This window comes from Rhinichthys klamathensis, unplaced genomic scaffold, assembly GCF_029890125.1.
Source record: "Rhinichthys klamathensis goyatoka isolate OS25496 unplaced genomic scaffold, OSU_Roscu_1.1 h1tg000188l_1, whole genome shotgun sequence".
NCBI classification, from domain to species: Eukaryota; Metazoa; Chordata; class Actinopteri; order Cypriniformes; family Leuciscidae; genus Rhinichthys; species Rhinichthys klamathensis.
Genome location: NW_026606715.1, coordinates 912,056 through 937,181, shown reverse-complemented (window position 1 = coordinate 937,181; position 25,126 = coordinate 912,056). Strand labels below are relative to the sequence as shown.

The 25,126-nt window shown below is 38.4% G+C and overlaps 1 protein-coding gene and 1 long non-coding RNA gene across 2 annotated transcripts in view; one reads left to right on the top strand and one right to left on the bottom strand.

Annotated features, from left to right (window-relative positions):
• LOC130095211 (uncharacterized) overlaps positions 1-25,126 on the bottom strand; it is a 165,978-nt gene that overhangs the window by 30,132 nt on the left and 110,720 nt on the right. The gene's annotated exons all lie outside the window — the stretch shown is intronic.
• The window catches only part of plpp4 (phospholipid phosphatase 4), a 123,892-nt gene that overhangs the window by 866 nt on the left and 97,900 nt on the right, over positions 1-25,126 (top strand). The gene's annotated exons all lie outside the window — the stretch shown is intronic.

The following is a 25,126-nucleotide window of genomic DNA, read 5'->3' as shown; positions in this document are numbered from 1 at the left end:
AGGGAGATTGAGGTTTCTGGAAATGCATGCATGGTGCAAAGAGACAAGAAGAGGAGAAATGCTGTCTATAGCAGGAGACTATCTCAGGCTCAGTGCAAACAGGTTGCTGGAGTACAAGTTCATTCAAGGATTTCTGATAGGAAATATACAAGCAAGCAACACACTTTTTAAATGAATTTTTAAGCCGGTGTAATTATAAGAACTGAGCTGATGTGCTAATGAGATGACTTGATAATATGGAATGATAATTATGAGAATAATAAGGGAATGAGACTGTCTGTGGTTCGGCTAGATGTCCGAGTCTCCTGCCATGCTAAATCATCCTCAGTTTCTAGAAAACTGCACTGCCAGCTCACAGAAATATGATCAGCCATGCTTTTCATTTTATTCTATGATTTGATTGAAATCGCTGCAGATGTCCAAATGTTCAGATAAGCTTAAGCAGTGTGTGCCTTGCTGAAATTTATTGTGATGTTGCAATTTGAAGAGGAACATTTGGAAGTGTGTGTGCTTGTGTCTATAGTGGGGGAATAAATGTGATGTTTTAGACCTGAGGAAAGCTGGCCTTAAGACTAGGAGCTGGAAACGAGGAAACGTTACACAGAAATATCACACATATCATAGAATGACAGCAGAAAAAAGGCAAATGTTTCAGGGTTGAATGAAGAGCTGCTTGGCTGACTGATGTTGATGATGATTGTACAGTAAAACAAGCATTACTATACTATACGCATGACTCATCCTGCAACATTTATGCTATGGGCATTATAACAACAACTCAAAATTAGCCTACATTAAAGGAGACACCCAAGCCATCTCTAGAAACCAGAAAATCATTTGACTCTCTTGTTTGTGGTAAGTGACACTCATTTTCTTCACATCAAGTTTTCACTGTGGTGAATTGACCTTCAGTTTTGACAGTAGCATTCTTCATATCACATATCCAATATAGTAAACTTGAGTTAGCATGTTTATGATACCTGTTCTCATGGCACCTGATTATTTCATAACTGCCTTGTCTGTTGCAACAAGAATCCATTGAAACCCCTCATTGTCTTCACAATATGAGTCCATTACTAGCAAAGCTGGCCTTCAAGCACAACATCTGCTGCCTGTCAGCGATTCGTTGACATGCCCTGAGATATCAGCCATCAGGAGACGACGTGCCTTCTGAATGCTGATCACAAGATATCATGTTCATAGTGAAGCTCAGTTGCGTGAAAAACCCCCCAAAAACCTTTTTTGTAAAAAAAAAAAAAAAAAAAGATAAAGCAGGCATACATATTAAAGCATATATTTAAAGGGATAGTTCAAATAGAATGGAAAATTCTATCTTCATTTACACACCCTCATCCCAAAACCTGTTTTATTCTGTGGAACAGAGAGGATGATATGCATGCCTCTTCATTTTTTTTTCTTTCTTTCTTCTTTTTGTCCACACAATGAAGTCATTGGGATCCAATGTTGTTTTGGACAATTTTCACAAAATGGACATAACATTTTTAGGTGAACAGTCAATTGAAGTTGGCAAAACTTAAAAAGTGTTGACATGAAATTGTTGAATGGCAGAGCCATTTTACTAGCCTGGTTAAAACCAGAGCATTCTCAGTTGTATCTGAGTTATGGTCTGGCAAAGCATCATAGACAAATCATTTCCAGAGGGGCGTCACCAACGGACGTCGCGGATAGACCTAAACCCAATCAGAGCGATGAAGGAGATGACGTATGCAGAGCGGTGGAGAAACATCTCAGAGAGTTGTTCTTTGCTCGGTTTTTAACTAAAAGGAAACGTTCAAATGGCTTAAAACAGACGCGATAGCTGATTGGAACGAGTGATGTTCGACGGCGGCATCCATCTTTGTAATGTAGGCTACAAAATCTGCTTCAAAATCCCAGCGCTGTCCTCATCGTGTAAAGCCCGCCCCAACGCTTCTGATTGGTGCCTCGATTTCGACGGATTGGAAATGGGCTTGAATGAACTCTTTGCCAGACTAACTTTCAGAGCAAATCTAAATTTGCCGGAAGTTGTCTGGGTTTTCCCAGGCTACCATTTTACCTGATTTAACCCAGAAAAATTGGGCAGCGGCTATTGACACTAAGTGAAAATACCATATTTTATTTGTGATAGCTGCTATTTACACTAAGTTTAAATAACAATAGGTTATATTTACACTATGTAATGTTGCTATTTATACTTATAAATAGTGCAGATACTTTTTGCGCCTAAGTGTTGTTGTACATTAAACAGTATGCAATAATAACATAGAGTGTAAATTATTATATTTATTGAAATTATTACATGGATGCCGCCTTATTCAGAAAATAAAACTCTCCCTACCCCTAACCCTATGGAAGCTTGTTTTTGCCACTGAATAAAAAATAAAAAAGGTAATTGCAAGCTTTTATCTCTCTATTCTGACTTTTTCTCTCACAATTGGGAGTTATAAAGTCCGAATTGCAAGAAATAAAGTCAGAATTGCGAGATATAAATTTACAATTGCAAGTTATAAAGTCAGAATTGCGAGTTTATATCTTGCAATTCTGACTTTATATCTCGCAATTCTGACTTTATATCTCGCAGTTGTAAGAAAAAAAGTTAAATTTGTGAGATAAAAAGTCGCAATTATCTCTTAAATTGTTTTATTCCGTGGCAGAAACAAGCTTCCATCTAACCCTAACCTATAAACAATTTATTATTAAACACACTTTATTTCCACATTTCGAATGTTTTCTTCATTTTTTTTTTGAAAATAATTGCCTTTCCGATCCAAAATGTTATGGGGAAAGGGGGTGTAGAGCTAGTTCGGCAAAAGGCGGATTCGAACACGGGTCGATTTGCATCAAAACCCTCTGCCATGCACCTTTACCACTATCACTGCTGTTGGCAATCCTGTGTCTTCCGTACTTTTGTCTGGCCCAACCAGACGTTAGTGTAAATAGCCTCTAACCCACCTTGTGTGAATAGACACTCCGTAAAAACTGACCTAAATTAATATATTTAGGTAGCCTGGATGCCAGCCGAACTTAGCCCCGCCCACAACATTTGAGGATGGGAAGTTCGATCCGTTGTGAAGCAAGTATGCCCGGACCAAAGCTGTTCGGACCAATCAAATTGTCAGTGCGGGCTTTATACGATGATGGACAGATGATCAACAGTAACGTAATCCTCCACGTCACCAAAGAGCGCTTGGGTTGAATTCGTTTACAACAAAGAATGGCTGCCGCTGGAGAATCTCAATTCTCATATTAAAACATCCATCCTTCCATCTATCTACCTATCCAACTTACCCGTTCATCTAATATAGTGTGATGGGGAGCACCGGAGAATATCCTAGCATATCTTAGACTGAAGGCAGGGAAACACCCTGGACAGATATAGTCTTTGGCTCTGTTTACACCACTTCCAGAGGTAGTCGACAGCGCACTCAACCGGATTGCTTTTGTAGTGTAGAATGTGTCCGAACAGCCACAAAAGATTTCTGACCTAACACATAAACATCAACATTTTCATTTACATAAACATAAAAGTTTTCTCCGGTAGTGTTCATGTGTAAATTGCATGAGCTTATTTCGTCCATTAGTCCAGGTGAAAATTATAAATATTTCCCTGTCAATCTTGTTGCTGATACATTTCAGGGTATGAGTTTTATTCAGTGAAAACTATATGACAAATTTATTTGCTTCAAACAACTATTGCAATTTTGCTTTAGTGGTTCTTTGGGGGTTAAGTTGACATAGTGCTCCGCAGGTGCAAGGTCTTGTGATTGTGCCAATTTTGCAGCGTAATATCTGATCAATAGAGTTTGATACAAAAAAAAAGTCTATCCTAAATAAGATTTATGACATTAATGGTATGTGTATTCTATTTACTTTGGGCTTTGACCACCATATATCAACAAGACAAGGGTCCTGTAATAACATGTGAATAACATCCCCATTCCCTGGCACTGATGAACACTATTATAACTTCACTAAAATGCCCTGCTTAAATTATTTGTCTCTCCCTATTGCTGGAAATCATGTTTACTTCAATAATAATGTAATATAAGTGATTTAGTTGGGTGTATGGCAGATAAAAATTATCTTATGAAAAGATGAACCTTATTATGCATCATGATAAAAAAAAAAAAGGTAACTTAAAACTGATCACAACTAAATTAACTAAAAAAAAAAATGTATTTAATATTGCAAAATCAACCTATATACATTAATTTCTACAAACAAAATATATTTTTTATGGGTTAAGGTAAGGTAACAATTGCAGGTTAACACTTTTTACAGTGTATAATGCAAATTAGAAAATCATGTACTGACTATATACTAATGGCAAGGACAAGGTCTCTGGAAAGATATTTTAAGGCGTCCTATTACGCTTTTTCACTTTTTCAACTTTAGCTATTGTGTAATGTTGCTGTTAGAGCATAAAAAGATCTGCAAGGTTACAAAGCTCAAAGTCCACTCCAAAGGGAGATATTGTATTTAACAGAATCAAGAACTACAACTTAGAGTGGTTACAATGTTTCTTAACACTGTTCCTGAACATTATAACCCTAACATTTATCTGTGTGCTGCACATTTTATGGAGAACAGCTTTTTTTCTGTTGCTTTTGTAAGCACTCGCTTTTGTAAGAGGGTTCACCGCTCCTTAGGAAAATTAACCATGGTTTTGTTACCGATTACTGTTTGTATTGCCTTAGTTTTACGACAAATATCATGATTTAATGGTGGATAACATAGTATTTATAATGTATAAGAAAATTACAAAAAAAAACATACCACTCTGCAAAGTCCGGTGCATGAAATCTGTTCTTCGCGATCCTCTTGTTCGTTAACATTGTCAGGGTCTGAATCGGGCTCGAATTTGTTTGAAATTGACACCATCCTTATTCATAGTTACACTAGAGAAGAGCTTGCGGTTATGGAGGGGTGGGACATTTCTCAAACACCGGTGACCAATCACAGCACATCTCGTATTTCAGAAGGAGGGGCTTCATCGAAACAGGACCTAGACAGCTTGTTCGAGACAAACTGGGGAAAGAGGTGCTGTAATAATGTAAAATATGTGACAAGTAATGAATTTTTTGAACAATTAAGCATTAAAACATATTCGAGTACACCCCAAAAACAAAATCAAGACTTCATAAAAGAGCATAATAGGACCCCTTTAATATTCCTGATCTACTAGAGCATCAAATGAGGCCTGAAGGAGCAGAAAGTCCTTGATCTGGAACATGCAGATACCTAGAAGTAAAGGTTTGCTTGCTGGAGCTTGAGTGTAGATGTGTCTGTATGTCTTCTGGCCTCAATACTTGGTCAACACTGAGCTTAGTTGTATCTGTTAACATCTCTCCCCTACACACCTGAGTCTCAAGAGGAGGGTGTATTGAAATGGCACATTTAGCCCTTTCCGATGAGTATTGCAATCTGGATTTTACTTTCGTTTGTTTATTTTAGATTCAATTGTTGAATGTTCGCTGGTTCTGTTCCCGTCTCTTTCTTTCCTGATCCTTTAACTGAATTACAAATTCACTGCATTATTTACTCCCCAAACCACCACCACCAGAATACTGCACCTTTAGCTATGTTCTGAACACATCGAGTCCACACATTATGGAAAAAGATTGAACTGTCATGCATGCATTCATTTGTATGTTAAAAGCTGCATTTGTGTAAACCGTTGCTGAAAATAGCTGTCATTAAAGGAACACTCCGACTTTTTGGGACTTTAGCCTATTCACCTTATCCCCCAGAGTTAGATAAGTTCATACATACCTTTTTCATCTCCGTGCGTGCTATAAGTCTGTTTGACGCACCCACCGCTAGCCTAGCTTAGCACAAAGACTGGATGTAAATGGTTGCAGCTAGCATACTAATCCAAATAAGTGACAAAATAACGCAAACATTTTCCTATTTACATGTTGTGATTTGTATAGTCACAGAGTCTATAAAAAACTACGTCACATGAGACACAGACATATTTTAACAGTATAAATACTGGGAAATATATTCTCTGAAGGCGAAGCACTGCTACTTGGGCGGAGTGATAACCGCAGCACCCGAGACGTACCGTACCCAAACTCTGAACGAACTCTCTGCTCCTCACCACGGCTCGTCTCAGGTGCTGCGGTTATCACTCCGCCCAAGTAGCAGTGCTTCGCCTTCAGAGAATATAGTTCCCAGTATTTATACTGTTAAAATATGTCTGTGTCTCATGTGACTTTGTTTTTTGTACACTCTGTGACTATACAAATCACAACATGTAAATAGGAAAATGTTTGCGTTATTTTGTCACTTATTTGGATTAGTATGCTAGCTGCAACCATTTACATCCAGTCTTTGTGCTAAGCTAGGCTAGCGGTGGGTGCGTCAAACAGACTTATAGCACGCACGGAGATGAAAAAGGTATGTATGGACTTATCTAACTCTGGGGGATAAGGTGAATAGGCTAAAGTCCCAAAAAGTCGGAGTGTTCCTTTAAGAATACTTATTTCTCTGAAAAAGTATGAAGTGGATGTGTTGCAGTTTACATATATTTTAAGGTTTACAAACATAGCTATGAATGGATTTGGATGGATATTTGTGGCCTCAAACAACAAGCCCAAAAAACACTGTTGATGATAGTTTAGTTAAAATTGCAGAAAATAACGATTCCTTGGTGTCACCACGGTGTCAATCATCACCATTTCAGAAGTGAATCGTGTTGCGTACACACAGAATGATAATTTAGGGGACTCACTTTTTGTTTGTTCTGTAGGGTTGTGAATTGAGAAATAGCTGACTGGCTCCATTTTTTATAAATGACATTTGGTCCCATTAACAGAACTGAATAATGGGTCTGCTAGGCTGGATATTCCTGTGTTCACATCATCCATCAAGCATAGAACAGTCTGGACTCCGCTTCTCTTAGTGCAATCAATCTGACATTGTTGCGCCGCCTTGAGTTTTTTTTTTAGATCATCAATGCTATTCCACAGGGTGTCCAAGCGCTCGTTGTGTCGCACGTCATCACTGGCTGGTCATGTGGTGCCGTCATACAGCTTTCACAGTATATCAAGTTTCTTTATTCCAAGAAGTTATTCAACACCCTAAGACTTATTTTGCATCTCTAATAGTAAATTGTTGTATTATTATTTACTGTAAACCTTTTGTTTCTGGATTCTCCAAAGATGCATCAAGCCATAAATCTGTTCTTTCAGGTTAGCTAGTCTGTTTCTCATTTACTAGCTTTTCTTTTTGTAAAGGATCCTGAAATTAAATTTATAGTTTATGAAATCTAACTCGGCATTTATTAAAGTGCAAATGAGACATAAACAGGTTTTGTTTTCTCTAAGGCTTTTCCAAAATTAAATCTCAACAAGAGACAGATTCATGCTCTGAGACAAACATGAGAGGTAGCATTTACAATGTCGCTAGGGGTAGACACAGAAAATGAAGAGAAATTAATGACTCTGTCAGGACAGCTTTTTAATTTAGACATCTTAGAACTACAATGCAATGTAATATTGAAATAATTATTCAACCCCACACCACAAGAGTGGGATTTTACTTTTGAAACATGGCAGAAAAAGGCATTTTGGACAAATGTTTTCCAGTGAATAAAAGGATGAGTTTGTGTGCTGTTTATATTTCTGTTTATATTTCTGTTCCATAATACATGCTGTTGGGCTTTTGAAAAATATTACTTAAAAAGAAAAAAAGGTTTTGAATTGTGTGGTATCTGTTGTAAATATGTAGCAATATTATTAACGTCATTTTGATATGGGATATGAATCTTGGGGGGTGGAAATGAAAATCATTACTCAAAGTGCCTGTGTATACAGTAGTGTGTCAGTGCAGGATTGTAAAAAAGCCCTCTTGATATGCTTTGACAGATACAATTTTCTCTCCTTTGTTTTTAGTTGAAGCAAGAAGTTTTTGTGGAAACATATTGAATAACTTGGCCTATTTAAAGAAAACCTGCAGTCCAGGGGCCCGGTGTCCTGCAGACTTTAGTACCAATCCCAATTTAACCAACCTGTGCGTAATTTGCAAGTAATTACGCTTGTCTGAGATGCCTCACATTGAAAGTATATGAAATAAATTATGTAATACATGCATTTAAGAAGGACAGACACCACTTCTCATAGAAGACGGGCATAGCGGGATTCATGTTTATGTGACGATTTGCTCTTATCATTCAATCGTGGTCGTATCTCTCTATTAGTGTTACTGGATCTTAGTGCTGCATTTAATACTATCAACCACAACATTCTTTTGAATAGACTCAAAAATTATGTTGGCATTAGTGGAATTGCATTGGTATGGTTCAAATCATACTTATCTGACCATTAGCAGTAAATGAAGAGATGTCATATCGATCACAGGTTCAGTATGGCGTACCACAAGGCTCAGTACTAGGACCGCTGCTGTTCGCTCTGTACATGCTACCCTTGGGAGATATCATTATGAAGCATGGCATTAGTTTTCACTGTTATGCTGATGATACTCTGCTCTATTTCTTTGCGCCCTGTCGAAACATACCAATTCATAAAATTAATGGAATGCATAGTTTATCTGAAAAATTCGATGATTTTGAATTGTGTGGTATCTGTTGTAAATATGTAGCAATATTATTAACATCATTACTCAAAGTGCCTGTGTATACAGTAGTGTGTCAGTGCAGGATTTTAAAAAAGCCCTCTTGATATGCTTATTGCATACGAAATTTCACATGCAAAATCCAGTAATTTCAAATAGGAATCCACTTGTTCGGGAGATTTCAGTTTTCAGTCATGTTCAAGTTGGTAATGCTAATTCACTGAATGATCTACAGAAAGCTGCTTGGTTTAAAAGTGACTTTGGTGTGAGCTGTGCTTTATACATCACTACTTTATGGACAATGGATCTTTTTTGCCTGTGAAATTTGGCTGAAATGTCTCTAATGTGACCATATACCTTTAGAGTCAGTGTCCATGCAAAATCCTTGGTGGTTGAGGGGCTGTTTTGTCACATCTAAAAGTGTCACTGTTGGGATGCTTTAGTTTCTACTCTCATATTCTCAGATCCACACCAGTGTGTGTTTCGAATAGGGCAAATCATGGGAGACTTTTGCTTGCTGCCAATTCCACACACAAACACTCAAACATACTATCAAAGCTTGTTCAGAGGCTGTTGAGGTCGGATATATTATTTAATTTTTCCCAGCACAGCGCTTGAAGAGAAGCAGAGAGAGACGTATCACAGAACAAAAAGCATAAATCATCAGCACACTGAACGGCGAATATGAGAAAGTTGATAGATTTCTGGAGCACCAACCCGCTGTCTGTATTAGTTATCACATCTGACAACTACATGCTCACTGAAGAGGAGGCCATCTCCACAATGTATTTAATTGCTCCATAACATGCTCAACTCATCCAGCTCCAAAAGAACTACACTGATCAGACATCAGGAGATAAAGAGGTCATCACTGAGGATCTGCTCTTGACCAGCATTTACTGTAAAAAGGGACTGCTTTGTTTTTCCAAAGAGGAGAGAGATGAAGGAGTGGTTTCTAAGGCTGAATCAGATTTTTACTTTATTAATGTTAAGAAAGTGTATCATTAATGCAGATTTAAAGGCACAATATGTACGATTTTTTCGCCACAAGAGGGCGCAGTTTCCAACAATAACAAAGGCGTAGGTTGATGACGCAGTGATGAGCTGAATGATGGGACTTGCTGTCAAGCTGATGGATCTAATAATGTTTATGGATGAGTGCAAACATTCATGTTTTTTAACATTACAGTGGTATGAAGCAGGTCGCGATTGCTAAAGAGACAGATATCACACGCGAGTCCCGCGGATATAAAGGAATAAGGACATTAAATTCTACCGAACTACCCGCGAGTGCTGGATTACTCACACAGGTCAGTTTATTAGACGAATTAAACTTGAGGGAACGCAGCGCGGCTTCACTTGGTCTAACGTTACACTATCACACTAAACGGCATTTAAATGTGTGTTGAAAGTTATAGTTACATGTTAGTTCGTTTGCTATACGAAACTAGCAGTAAGCTAGATCAACATTAGAATAACATACTGACCATATTCTAACATTTCATCATGTTGAGCTAACGTAACATTGATTTGTTTTATGTACATTTGCTCACCTGTCTAATAAAGCTGTCAAGTCGTGACTCGTGAAGCTCTGTCGAGTCCAAGTTAGTCGCGGACGCTAGCTCTCGGCATCTCAAAAACGCCACGCTGATATTGATCCTCATTTTAGTTCTCCTTGTTTGTCACAAAGTCTGCTTGCCATGGTCTATGTTTGAAAGAAACAAGAACCGCGTGCCGCTAAACGTTACGCACTACGCAGTTGTCCACGTCTGTCGCCATGGTTACGTCATGGCTATGGCAGTATGAACGGAAACCGAGGATAGCGCGGATATTGCGTCATTGACAGGCGAAATTTTTTCACTTATTTAAAATTGGAATTTCTCTGAAATACAAAATCTTTGGAGACTTTTGGGATATTGTAAGTACCCAACTGCAGGAAATATATCACACTGTGCACGTGATTTTTGGATATTTTATTACAAAATTCTTACATATTGTACCTTTAAATCTGTCACTCCGTCATTACGATATAATGAAATAATGCAAGGCTTTTGTGTGATTATTAGACCTCATTATTTACTCATCCACTCATTTCAACTGATGAATATCTTGGGTACTGTTTTTGTACAAAAATTCGGACTAAGAAATGTTTACTAATGTTCATATTAAGTTATGAAAACGTTATTTCTGAATGTTCACTGAACGTTCAAAACCTCAATTTTTCTAAATTTTCTAAAAAGAGTTTTTTCTTGGTTATGCGAATGTTAAGGAAACATTTAATTTGATCATTTTGCAAACATTATGGGATACATTTGAATGTTCTTTGAACATTTTCAGATTTTTTTTTTGAAAAAGCGTTTCAAAGTGCAAGTTTTTGAAAACGCTCTCCGTGTGAACAACAAAACCGTGAATCTCTGAAGACGATGACGTCGTGCACATGCGTATTACGTGTTCAGTCTATATGTATCATCGCCATCTAATGGCCTGGCAGCAGAACACAGGGTTTTCCGTGTGAACGGGGATCGTTTTGACAATGGTGTCGTCTGTATGCGGAAAACTCATAGGAAAAACATCTCCGTTTTAAGCAAATCGTTGTTGTGTAAACGTACCCTAAGTCATCTTAAGCCAAACAGTACGATACCTTTGTGTGATGAACAGCCCCACGGTGTAAGTTAATATTTACAACATTATTTTGAGAGTAAATTTTAGCTTAAGATGTTACTCACCCTTAGCTATTGTCTGACTTCAGAAGGCTTGGAATATAGTGTGCAAAATGTAATATGGTGCTTTCCCATTCTTTTTAAAGGTGAACTATGCAGGTTTTTTACCTCAACCGAACAGCTTCGGAGTCATTGAAATGGTAATATTACTCTTTTCGGGTTGAATGGTGGTCGTTTCGCACCCCCCTATCGCATGTGAGCGGAAAAAACACACTTGCAACTTTTGAGCCGGCGGGCAGCATCAGGAAGTGTCGCGTGATATCAGGTCTCGCGATGTAACAAATTGCTTTACGGCAAAAAATAGATCTGATAAAATTCTGATAAAATAAGCATCAAACAGAAATAACCCGGCACATATGGTGTTCGAGGCGCACATACAATACAGACTGCCGACAGTTAAACAGGGCGCGCGCAGCTCTTAAAGGGGCCATACCTTATTTCCACTCGTTACAGCGTCCATCCTACTGAACAGGTACCGGTGTACAGGGAGAGGGGATCCGGCCGTGAGTGCGAGCCATCTCTGCGTGAGTGCTATTCACGACAGTACAAGTACTCCACAGCGACTCTAGGGGTCGCTGTTTGACAAACACGGAATTCCTGCATAGTGCACCTTTAAAACAAGAGCGTAACACATAATCAATTTACTGTAATATGTGTTCCACCGAAGAGAAGAAAGCCATAACGGTTTAGAAAGACACAAGGGTCAGTAAATGGCAGAATTTTCAATTTTCAACTTATCCTTAAAGACGATGTCCTTCTGCTCCCAAAAGGAGGGCTTCCTTCCACTTTGCCAAAAAATCTGCTTGGCCGTAGCCTTTTGTGATCCAGTGCATTTATCAGTCTGGGCCAGAGCCGTGAAGGAAATGGTCAAATAGTGAAGTGTGCGCCGAAGTGTGTGTGTGTGTGTGTGCTCTCTCTTTCTGAAGACCCCCTTCATCTGGCTCCTCACTGGAGTGACATTTCCTTTGTTCCCCAAATTGGCCCAGAGATATTTATGCAGTCCTGGAACCAGTGTTTCTGCTGAGAGAATGTGCCTTGAGCTTATTCATGATGAATTTCCAAAGGGACACTTTCTTAATAATACAAAGGAATACATTTTCATTTTTTATGTACAAAAAAAGTGGATGCATTAAGATTCATTTTAAGGAAAGGTTTTGCTTCAGAATGAAAACAATTCGTGGTGCATTCACTGAATATAGGAGATATTTCAGTTATAGAGAGGCTCAGCTGCCTACGGATTATGTTTTTTTTTTTTTTTTTTTTTTTTTTTTTTACAGTACATGTTCACTGGCATGGATAGGCGGCTTGCATAGGGTTTTTTAAGACTGACAGAAAAGCACAGTGAGAGTGTCACAAGTTAGAAATGAAAAAGTCAGTCAGTCGTTAAAATGAAGGTAGTAAAAGATGTCACAGTGACGTTTTAAAATCTGAAAATGTCTTCCACACCAGCAGACTTATATTCACGGTCCTAAGCACTTTAAGACTGCTGTCCAGTATAATACAAGTACAGTAAAAGCTATATAAAAGCTAAAAAATGATTTTGCATTAGAAATTGAGCAGAGCTGCTTTTCCCAAACCCAACTGTGTTCGCAAGTACCTTCATTACCAATAGAGTTAAATGTGGCAAATAAAAGCACCATTGGTGTTTATTGAAAAATATTCCTTTTGACCAAATTTGAAGGCATCATCCCAGCTCTGAGAACTCTGACTGTTGTGAGCAAACGTTCTTCCTGTAACATTATTAATATGTTTGGGTCTAATGTTCTCAAAGTGTTAGGAGAAAAACATTATTTGTACATCATTCATGGAAGTTTTTTTTTTTTTTTTTTGCTCTAAAACATTTGAGTTAGTTTAGTTTGTCTGACATTTTTTAAATGTTACTACTTGTTTTAGAATGTTTCGAAAATATTCAAAAGTAACGTTCCCATAATGTTTGGAAAAAGATGACATGGAACGTTCCCTTAAAGGTGCTATATGTAGCTTTTCTTCTAAAATGAATCCTTTTGTATTGCCTGTGTGTGAAGGGGTTGTAATCACACATTACAATGATCCACTTGTCGGGTTCTGCTATTACCTCTGAAGGCCAGTATTCCTATTTCTATGTGAAGTCTCCGGGTCGGATTTACCGCGAAATCCATCGGATGTGACGTGCATGCACTCCCGAGCCTCTCTCCTTTTTATATACAGTCTATGCGACGGCACTGCAGCTGATGACATGGAGTCTGATAACACCAAACACGACCTGCCTCCAGCACAACACACACTCCAACACAAACTCCACATAAATATAAAAAACAAAACAAAAATGTATCTGCTGAAGCTCGTCAGGCCAAACGTCAATCGGATCGACTTGCGAAAACATGGATCAACATCGGCAGAGCGTTTGAATTATGGAGAGACCTCCGCTATTTTTATTGTGATAAATTACAAGTTTTCAGATACGCTGAAATAAATAATGGTAAACTGTAATGAAATAGCAAGGTAAACTACAACATACATGAGACATGAAATGAATACAAAAGACTGTTCCAGGATAACAAAATGTAGGTGCTTTAGGATGTAACTTTTATTTTATGTACTAGATCTACTGTCTAACGTCACTCATCCCACTACTATCATATTGTTTATAATACACATTTCCAGACACGTTCAGTACAGTAATGTTACTTCCTACGATCTTACTGTTACACTGAAATTGTTCAGTCTAGTTCACTAACCGTTTTCGTTATCATATTATACATTCACCTATGTTGACATTGCTGATTGTGAAAGATACATGAATAGTTAGTGAAATGCCTTATGCTAGATAACACCACAAATGTAACGTTATCATGGTACGAGCATGGAGCATTAGTTCAACGTCAAGCTGATAAAAGCAGCCTATTATTGTAACGTTGCAGTGGGAGTTTACATGAGTTTCCAGCATGTTGTGTGATGCTTTCTCCGGTGTGTTGAAAGTCTCAGTGTGGCCGGTCGGTACCATGAGTGCTCGCTCTTGTGTTCGCACGAGCGCTCTTGTAAAAATTGGTTGCAATCTGAAACATCACCGATAGAGGCCGCTAAAAAATACATATATATAGCACCTTTAAGTTTCGCATAACCCAATAAAGGTTTTTAAAACATTTAAAAAAATTGATGTTTAACGTTCACAGACATACCGTTTCCATAACTAAATTGGAATGGTATAGCAAAACGTTGTTAGTACATATTTATGTTAGCTTGGATTTCCAAAGAGTGAAACGTGAATTATTAATAATTCCTTTAATAGTAAAAAGTTTTAAAGTTGATAAAACAGTTTGTCTTAATTGAATCTTTACCCAATATCTCTGTGTAATGTACTGTATTTCCATGCTTAAAAGTGTATTGCTTAGCAACATGCTAACATTATTCAAACGAAATACTACAATACTTACTTGCCTTGGTCACTTATGTTCTGTTAGGTTACATATTATTTAGGATGCTCATGCTGCCTATAGGATGTTGTGATGGGTGAAAGTGGTGACTAAGGGACCTATTGTACTCTATCAATGTCACTTTTCAGGATGGAGGTTAAAGTAAGATTGAAGTGGAATTGAATCAAGGTAACCCTCCATCTGATATCGGACCACATCTGATAAAGAGGGCAATTATGTTGTCACAATCAAGGGGAGTTGTAGGCAGAAACAGAGGAAAAGTTTAATCAGATCGTCAAGTAGAGCTCGAACCCTACCGGCACAGAGAAAATCACCTTAAACTATGAAATGAGAACGCTTAATAGCTTTCACCCAAGGTCACACAGGTATTTTCTGCAGGAATAGGATCTGTTATCTACTGTAGGTTTGGGCAAAGGGGAGTATAAGTGTAGTTTGTGGTTTATTCGCTTGACATTTTCATCCTGATTATAAAGGTGCACTCAGGGGGGTCTGTAATACCCATAGACGGCTATTCGCTAACATTCCCATTAATCTCAATGGCAGATGCTCTATTGGTTCAGGATCCTCCTGAGAGGTGCGGTTTTGAAATCTTCCAACTTTTCTCATGGGCACTCAGTTCTGAACACAATTGTGTTTGAGCCAATAACATGTGCCGTAAATTATGGAAGCTTGTTTCCGCCACAGAATGAAAAATAAAAATTTAAAAGTATAAAAATAAAAAGTAATTGCGACTTTTTATCTCACACGAAATATAAAGTCAGAATTGCGTGATATAAAGTCGCAATTGCGTGTTATAAAGTCAGAATTGCGAGATATAAAGTCAGAATTGACTTTGAATTGAACAGAATTGAACAGAATATAGTCACAATTGCGTATTGTAAAGTCAGAATTGCGTGAAATAAAGTCGCAATTGCGTGTTATAAAGTCAGAATTGATTGATATAAAGTCGCAATTGCGTGTTATAAAGTCAGAATTGACTGATATAAAGTCACAATTGCGTGTTATAAAGTCAGAAATGCATGATATCAAGTCGAAATTGCGTGTTGTAAAGTCAGAATTGTGAGATATAAACTATTCTGAGGGGGAAAAAGTTAGTTTTTATATCTCACAATTCTGAGCAAAGATGTCAGAATTTCGAGATATAAACTCGCAATTGTGAGAAAAAAAAGTCAGAATTGTGTGAGATAAAAAGTCTCAATTCTGTCTTTTTTTCTCGCAATTGCGACTTTATTTCTCATAATTGCGACTTTAATCTCGCAATTGCGACTATATTTCTCAGAATTGCGACTTTATATCTCGCAATTGCGACTTTATTTCTCCTAATTGCGACTTTATATCTCACAATTGCGACTTTATTTCTCATAATTGCGACTTTATATCTCGCAATTGTGAGATAGAAAGTCACAATTATTATTTTATTTTTTTTATTCAGTGACGGAAACAAGCTTCCATAGTAAATTACTATTCACACACACACACACACACACACACACACACACACACACACACACACACACACACACACACACACACACACACACACACACACACACACACACACACACACACACACACACACACACACACACAAACACAAAAATATTCCTGAAAGGCATTTAGATATTAGTGATATGTTAATTGCAAAAACAAAAATAAATGTCTATTTTTGAAAGACCATCAATGGAGAAAGCTTATTTTTAGCCTGTAGATTGTGAGGGGCTAACGGGGCCATGCTAACCTACCAAACCCTGGTTTGCACAAGGTCACACTCCTCCCAACTGGTGCACAAGGTAATTTTTGGCTGCATCTGAAATTGCATGCTCTCTGAGTAGGCACTTGTTTTGAGCAAGTATTTAGTTACTTTGTGAGTGGTAACAAAAGCACAGTATGGTCTATCTATATATTATGAATATGTGTAGTGTGAAAGTAATCCGGATATTTGCCATGTTGTCATTATCACATGACTTACCAGCGTCATGTTGTCACTTCACTGGCATTAACAAATTCTTTCCGGTGTCCTCATGGGATAGTAAAGTGTCCATCGTATGCACACTTAAGAATCTCGCCGGAAGTAGTAAGTTATCCGGGACATTTTGCTTACTCTTTTATGAGTAAGGTACAACGTAGCTAAAGATACACCTTTAGAAAAATATGCTTTTCACTACTGCCATAGTGTATGATTGCAGTTTTTTTGTTTTATTGAACATTGATGGAGCAACAGATTTTGTGTGAAAAAAGCATAAGTGGTTTGTTTTTATTAAAAATCTTAGAAATGAGGTGGCAAGGTCGAGCTTTTACCCCACACACGGGGTAAAAGGCTCACCATTATGGGGAAAAAAAGGCACAAATTATTTAAAAACTAAGTAGCCGAAGTTGCCCACACACTGAAAAAATGTAATCAGACCCCCCCCCCAAAAGTCTATTAAAAATGTAGCTTTGTGTATTTTAAAATAGTGCAAAGTGTATAAAAGCAGAGAGCAAACGCTTTAGCTCTTAGCTTTCTTCAGTGCTCATAGACATAACTTCTTTTGTTATACGCACCTGAAAAACTGACTAGGCTTTTCTTTTTTTTGAGTGCATACAATTCTTCTTGGTATACAAATTATTTATACAAATACTTTAGCTAGAGCATTATGTTTTGAATAATGGGTTCCCTGGACAGAAAACAGCCTTATTTGTGGATCTAAGGCGTTTGATTCAGTGGACCATGAATCGTTTCCGAACAAACCGAAGGTTCGGGACCAGGGACGGTGAAAGGGTTTAGAAATTATTTGGCAGATCGGACTCAGTGTGTTCATGTGGAGGATCACAAAATCTGATTTTCTGATTTTCTAAAGGGGTCCCCCAGGGGTCCATTTATATACAGGACAAAAAAACACTTTTAGGCTGAGAATGCTATTATTTATACACTTGCTCCCTCCATAACACAGGCGGTGCAAGAGCTTCAGACTGCATTTCAGTCATTGCAAAGTGCTTTTGTGAGCTTAAAATTGGTTTTACATTCCCAGAAAATCTCATTCACAAGGACTTGATAATCTTTGCATTTTTACATCAGCTGTTGAAAGGGAACCCTGTTACAAGTACTTGGGCATTTGGATAGACGATAAACTTTCATTCAATGTACATATTGCTAATCAAATCAGGAAGCTCAAAGTTAAGATTGGCTTTTATTTCAGAAATAAATCTAATTTGATTGACTATGGGGACATATTATTCATGCACGCAGCCTCCTCCATCTTAACGAGCCTTCATTCAGTCTACCATGCTTCATTACGCTTTATTACAAAAGCAAAATCCCTTACTCATCATTGCATTCTCTATAAAATGGTTGGTTGGACATCACTAACCATACGTAGAAAACAAACAGCACTGTATTTTTTTTTTTTTTATCTATAGGCCTAAAGCAATGCTAGGTAAACTTATCTCTATCGTTCTTTCTTCTGGAAGTTACCAGCATCGCTCTTCCAAGTGTTTGCTTTTTAATGTACCTCAAGTTTTTACAGAACTGAGAAAAAAAACTGCATTTTCCTACCATGCACCTTGGGCATGGCATCATCTGCACAAAGAGCTAAAACTAGCCAAATTTGTGTCTGGTGGTGAATTTAAAGGCAAGAGAGTGTTAATGGAGGCTTGACACTGTCTTTGTTGAGAGGATACGATGTTCTAATATTTCTGATCTATCATCTACATGTTGTACCGCCAGCTCTCTCTTGTAAAAGAGATTTTAATCTCAATGAGACTTCCTGGTAAAATAAAGGTTGATAAATAATCATATCTAATTAAAGGTACAATATGTAAGAATTTTGTAATAAAATATCCAAAAATCACGTGCACAGTGTGATATATTTCCTGCAGTTGTGTACTTACAATATCCCAAAAGTCTCCAAAGATTTTTTATTTCAGAGAAATTCCCATTTTAAATAAGTGTCCGTCCCGGAAAAAAATGTCGCCTGTCAATGACGCAATATCCGCGCTATCCTCGGTTTCCGTTTGTACTGCGATAGCCATGACGTAACCATGGCGACAGACGTGGACAACTCCGTAGTGCGTAACGTTTAGCGGCACGCGGTTCTTGTTTCTTTCAAACATAGACCATGGCAAGCAGACTTTGTGACAAACAAGGAGAACTAAAATGAGGATCAATATCAGCGTGGCGTTTTTGAGATGCCGAGAGCTAGCGTCCGCGACTAACTTGGACTCGACAGAGCTTCACGAGTCACGACTTGACAGCTTTATTAGACAGGTGAGCAAATGTACATAAAAAAAATCAATGTTATATAACGTTAGCTCAACATGATGAAATGTTAGAATATGGTCAGTATGTTATTCTAATGTTGATCTAGCTTACTGCTAGTTTCGTATAGCAAACGAACTAACACGTAGTATAACATTATAAATTTCAACACACATTTAAATGCCGTTTAGTGTGATAGTGTAACGTTAGAGCAAGTGAAGCAGCGCTGCGTTACCTCAAGTTTAATTCGTCTAATAAACTGACCTGTGTGAGTAATCCAGCACTCGCGGGTAGTTCGGTAGAATTAAATGTCCTTATTCCTTTATATCCGCGGGACTCGCGTGTGATATCTGTCTCTTTAGCAATCGCGACCTGCTTCATACCACTGTAATGTTAAAAAACATGAATGTTTGCACTCATCCATAAACATTATTAGATCCATCAGCTTGACAGCAAGTCCCATCATTCAGCTCATCACTGCGTCATCAACCTACGCCTTTGTTATTGTTGGAAACTGCGCCCTCTTGTGGCGAAAAAATCTTACATATTGTGCCTTTAATACTTGTTCAAAACAATCACTTAAGTGAAGTTTGTACTATTTTCTGTTTATTTTGGTTCAATAAATATACTGTCATTAAAACATGTCCATTTCAAAAATACAGGAACAAAATGATTTAGAAAAAAGTAAAGATTCTGAAAAGCATCGAATGAGATCGCATAATAGTATATTAATATAGCTTTAGAGTAGTAACAATAAATAAGATATTTTATTATATGATATGATTAATATCACATTTTAAAATAATTATAAATATTGTGATTATCTCTAAGGTGGACACTCAGCTTAATATATGATATTTAATATGTTAATTATCGTCTTTAGCCCCGACAGCAGGGGTGCCTTTTACCCCAAATACCATACTTTTACATATTCCTCCGTTATTAAAAAACTGTTGCTTTAATGAAAAAGCAAATCAAAATTGCTTTAATTTTGATTTTCATTAATCAAAAATAAAAAACATTAAGAAGAACTTTGTCTCAAAATATAGAACATTTTATCAATTCTTATTTACATAAATCTACAACATTTAAAAAAAACATGAAATATTAGATCAAATTAGCGCAGAATCAACGTTGCTGTCCGCGATCACATCAAGGATCTGACAAATTTCCATGTGCATTATCAAATGCATTGTTAAGAAAAGTGCTGAGCTGAATTTTTGTGCCATCTAGTGGTTTAAAAGAGAATAAAGTCAAATGCGCCTTTTACCCCAGTGAACCTTTAGCCCCGTTGTACCCTACTGTGAATTTGGACATATTACACGGCTCACATACTGCTTTTCGCCTATAGTAGGGAAGTATTCGATTTCAGATGCTGCCACTGTTTTGCTGGGGATATAAAAGTGATCTTGGACTTTATATAGACCGCGATTGGTGTAGATTCAGCATCACACAAAATCTTTTGCTTATCACGGATGTAGCTAGACTTGGTCTAAAAGCCAAAATAACAGCCAAATAAACAACCCAGAAAAAAGGAAGCTCTGGTTACAGACGCAGGACGCAGCCTTGTTTAGATCATTCACACCTGATTCAGATCATCATCTGCTCAGTTCAGTTCTATGTCAGATAATGCCGAGTTCAGACTGCACGATTTTCAAAATAATCGGGTCACTGTTGTTTTCACACTGCATGACTATCTGGGGTAACATTCAGTTGCTGCTGTGTTCACACTGCACGATGGATCGGCGACAGGATGTTTCACACCGCATGACTTTACAAAAGAAAGAATCGCCGACAACTTCTGCCTGGTCCGCAAACTACGTTTCACAACCAAACAAACCCGAGAAGTGAAAGGAAATAACGGAAGATCACGCGTGCGTGAGACCGGAGTTCTCGCGCGACACTGAATTTGTTATTAAAAATGATAGCCTACAAATTGTCTGTGCACTGATTTGTAGCAAAAAAAAAAAAAAAAAAAAACAGCAGGAAATGGTTGGAGCAAGGACTGTGTTTTGCAAAGAGAGTTGGGGGTAAATAAATAATTTTGCAAATGTCCTGCTGTTGCTGCTGGTCATGCAAATGTTTGTGCTTTGTTTCTGTTTGATATAATTGTAAATATAGGCCTATCTATTAAAATACTGATATTCTGGTCTATAACTCCTCCTCCTCCTCCTCCCTGTATCTTGCTCTCTCATTGGCTGTCGGTCATCGCCGATGTAGTTTTCAGTCAGAACACATTCACACAGCAGGATTGTGAATCGCCGACAGGTCCAGATATTTAGCATGCCAAATATATCACGGGCGTCAGCGACTCGTCGGCGATTCTCTCAGATCGCGTCTTTGCTCATTCACACTGTGTGATTGTCACTCGCGTGAACGAGCACCGATTTGCCTGTGATTTCGGGCATTTGTCGGCGATTTCTCAAAACCTGTCGGCGAGCCAAAATCGGGGCTAAAATCGTGCAGTCTGAACTCGGCATAAGAGAGACACAAAATGTAGTCTCCAGGGCTCAAACTGAAAAGGGCTCAGCTGTTTCTAGGCCACCCATATAACTGGAGTATTCAAGTGTGTACAACATACTTAAACAGAGTATTTGTCCAAATGTATTCATTTCTGTTGGTGTAAAACGTTTTTAAAGTAGAAAAAATGGCCGAGTTTACCTTGATCATACAGTAAAGTAAATTGAGCGTCAGCGTCAGTTCTGGCAGGCCAGGTAGTCAAGCAGCTGCTTATGCTATTTGCTATCAACACTGTCCCGTCAGCTGATCTGCTCCAGCTGAGCCGCATTAGCTGGTTAACTCCCCTCGCTGCTCAATGGCCAAGCTCAAACAAGGCGCCCTATTTAAAGCTCATTCACCTTGCTCATACATGCTTGCTGCTCGCTTCTGCTGGCTCGCTGCTCGCTTCTGCTGCCCGCCACCTCCCCAGCTCCTCCTCATGCATAACGTGGCATTTGCTATGTCATGTTGCTGCTCTGTTCACAGGGGGATATTCTAGCTCTCACAGTCTAAAACTGTGTGAGCGTTCCCTAATGCTGCTGCTGCTGTCCTCTGACTCTCTGCTATTTCATGGTGCTCATGAAAGGTCAGAGGACTCCCTGAACAGAGCCATACTGCCAAATTTCAATTCAGGAACATCAACCTGTTTGCAATCTATTCAAATAATTCTTAATTATTTTGTCTGTGTGTTCTTGACTTAATGGACCTGACAGAATAATCCTTCATGCTTAAAGTTGGGATTAAAAAGGAAGTTGCGATAATATTTTCTTCCTTATTGTGATGTATATTAGAGTGAAACGGATTGTGGAACGAGAAAAAAAAAATGTGACGGACTTGATTTTTGTCCGTGGGGAATTGATTGGATGGTTGTTTGCTATTGGTGGATCTCATGTGAGTGACAGGTTGCCCCGCCCTCGTCATCAGAGAAGAGAAGAAAAGAAAAGAGAAGAGAAGCTGCAAGAGGGAGGGGAAGTTATTCTGATTCAAGATTATAATTAAAAAATATAAAATAATGATGTGCACGGATAAATTCTTTATAATAAATACTGCAATATTCCTTAAAAAATAAGAATTGTCCATTTTGATTATAATAGTGACTTTAAGGAATGTGCTGAACCCTCATCTGCCTATGTACTCTAATGCATGAAATATTAGGGCTGTGTTTGCTATTTTGTGTGTTTTTGTTTGTTTTTTTGCACATGTTGAATAATGGATGCTGTTCTGCTCCACTTTTTAAAAAGCACTGCAAACTATTTAAAAAGGCTGACAGAGACGTGTGTTCACCCTCATAAAAAGTTTGCTTTGTGTGAATGCTGAAATCATCATGTTCGACTTCCCTATCAGAATTTAAAATACAACATTACTGAATGTTACTGCTACTGTTAAAACTGATGTTACAGGATATAGTCGTGGATAGCTTGTTTCCAATGTTTTCTACTCTCTGGAGAGCAGTGAAAAAGAAAAAGTACAGAGAGATCAAGGGTTTATTTACAAAAGGGACAAACAAAAAAAGTTACAAGGGGCAAACAGAGAAAAACTCAGAGGGCAATACAATAACACAGTGTTGGCACAAAAAACTGGACTGGATTCATGGACTGGACTGGATTACTGGACTGGATTGCTGGACTGGACTGGATTTCTGGACTGGGCTTGATTACTGGACTGGACTAAATTGCTGGACTGGACTGGACTGGATTGCTGGACTGGACTGGATTACTGGACTGGATTTGCTGGACTGGACTGGATTACTGGACTGGATTTCTGGACTGGACTTGATTACTGGACTGGACTGAATTGCTGGACTGGACTCTACTGGACTGGATTACTGGACTGGACTGGATTACTAGCCTGGACTGAATTGCTGGACTGGACTGGACTGGATTGCTGGACTGGACTGGATTGCTGGACTGGACTGGATTACTGGACTGGACTGCTGGACTGGACTGCTGGACTGGACTGCTGGACTAGACTGGATTACTGGACTGAACTGGACTGCTGGACTGGATTGCTGGACTGGACTGGATTGCTGGACTGGACTGGACAGGACTGGATTGCTGGACTAGACTGGATTACTGGACTGAACTGGACTGGATTGCTGGACTGGACTGGATTACTGGACTGCTGGACTGGACTACTGGACTGGACTGCTGGACTGGATTGCTGGACTGGACTGGATTACTGGACTGAACTGGACTGCTGGACTGGATTGCTGGACTGGACTGGACTGCTGGACTGGATTGCTGGACTGGACTGGATTACTGGACTGAACTGGACTGCTGGACTGGATTACTGGACTGTGCTGAATTGCTGGACTGGACTGGATTGCTGGACTGGACTGGACTGAATTACTGGACTGGACTGGATTACTAGACTGTGCTGAATTGCTGGACTGGACTGGATTGCTGGACTGGACTGGACTGGATTACTGGACTGGACTGGATTTCTGGACTGGACTGCTGGACTGGATTGCTGGACTGGACTGGATTACTGGACTGGACTGCTGGACTGGACTGGATTACTGGACTGGACTGCTGGACTGGACAGGACTGGATTACTGGACTGGACTGGATTGCTGGACTGGACTGCTGGACTGGACTGGACTGAAAGTAACTGAGGCAGGACTGACAATTGAGAACAGACAATACAAGACTGACTGTAAAATATGGAAAGCTAGGGAGGTTAAATAGAAAAGAAACCAAACTGGGTAAATGAATGAAGGCAGTTGAAGCAAATGAACTAATAACCATATAACAAAAGGATGGTGTTCCTGATGTCAATAATCACACAACAGTGGAACAGTGGCTACAGGACAAGCAACTGAATAGGCCTACAATTCTTTCTTTCTTGAAAATAAAAGGCGCTGAATTACACGTTCAATCTGTTGGTAAGACAGTTATTACCCAATAAAAGTGAGTAAGCCATAGTGATAGCTCACTTTTAATGGGTTAGTTCACCCTAAAATGCCCTTCTTTCTTTTTTGGACCACAAAAGGAGAAGAAAAAAATGTCCCACATGTCTCGTCCTTATAATGGCAGTAAATAGTAGGGCTGGGCAAAAATATCGATTAATCGTTTTTTAAAATGTGGTCGATTCAAAATCGATTCTCAAAGGCCACGAATCGATTTTTTCCTATATATATACAGGGCTTGAATATCGGCGCGGTATTGTGCGGTAATCATTCCCGCTGGTCTCCCGCAAACATTGATTCTCTTTAACATGTAGGTTGTATGAGTAAATAAATCCACACAGATTATTAAATAAAATCAAATCATTCATTTTAAAACGCATGTGACAACAAAAGATAGCTTTAATTGTAAGGAATCAGGATTAAATGCCTGTGTATTTCATTTAGTCAGGACTAAGATACTATCCAGTGTTATTATACATTTGATTACTTTATTCAGTTTCTGTAGTATATCTGAATACTAGTGTTAGACCTACCCAAAAACTTTCCTTTTTATTTGTATCTTTATTCTATTGTATTTATTTGTGCTACTTTTTAAAATTTTAATTCAAAGATTGAAATCAAACTTCCATGTGTAGCAAACTCAACAACAAAATTACCCCATTGTAAAAACTCAATGAGTGAGCAAACATTTGAGATAAATGTAATAAAAAAAGTCTAAAAATATAGATTTGTATTGTATGAAATCTATATTCATTGAGTCGAATTGGGAATCGAA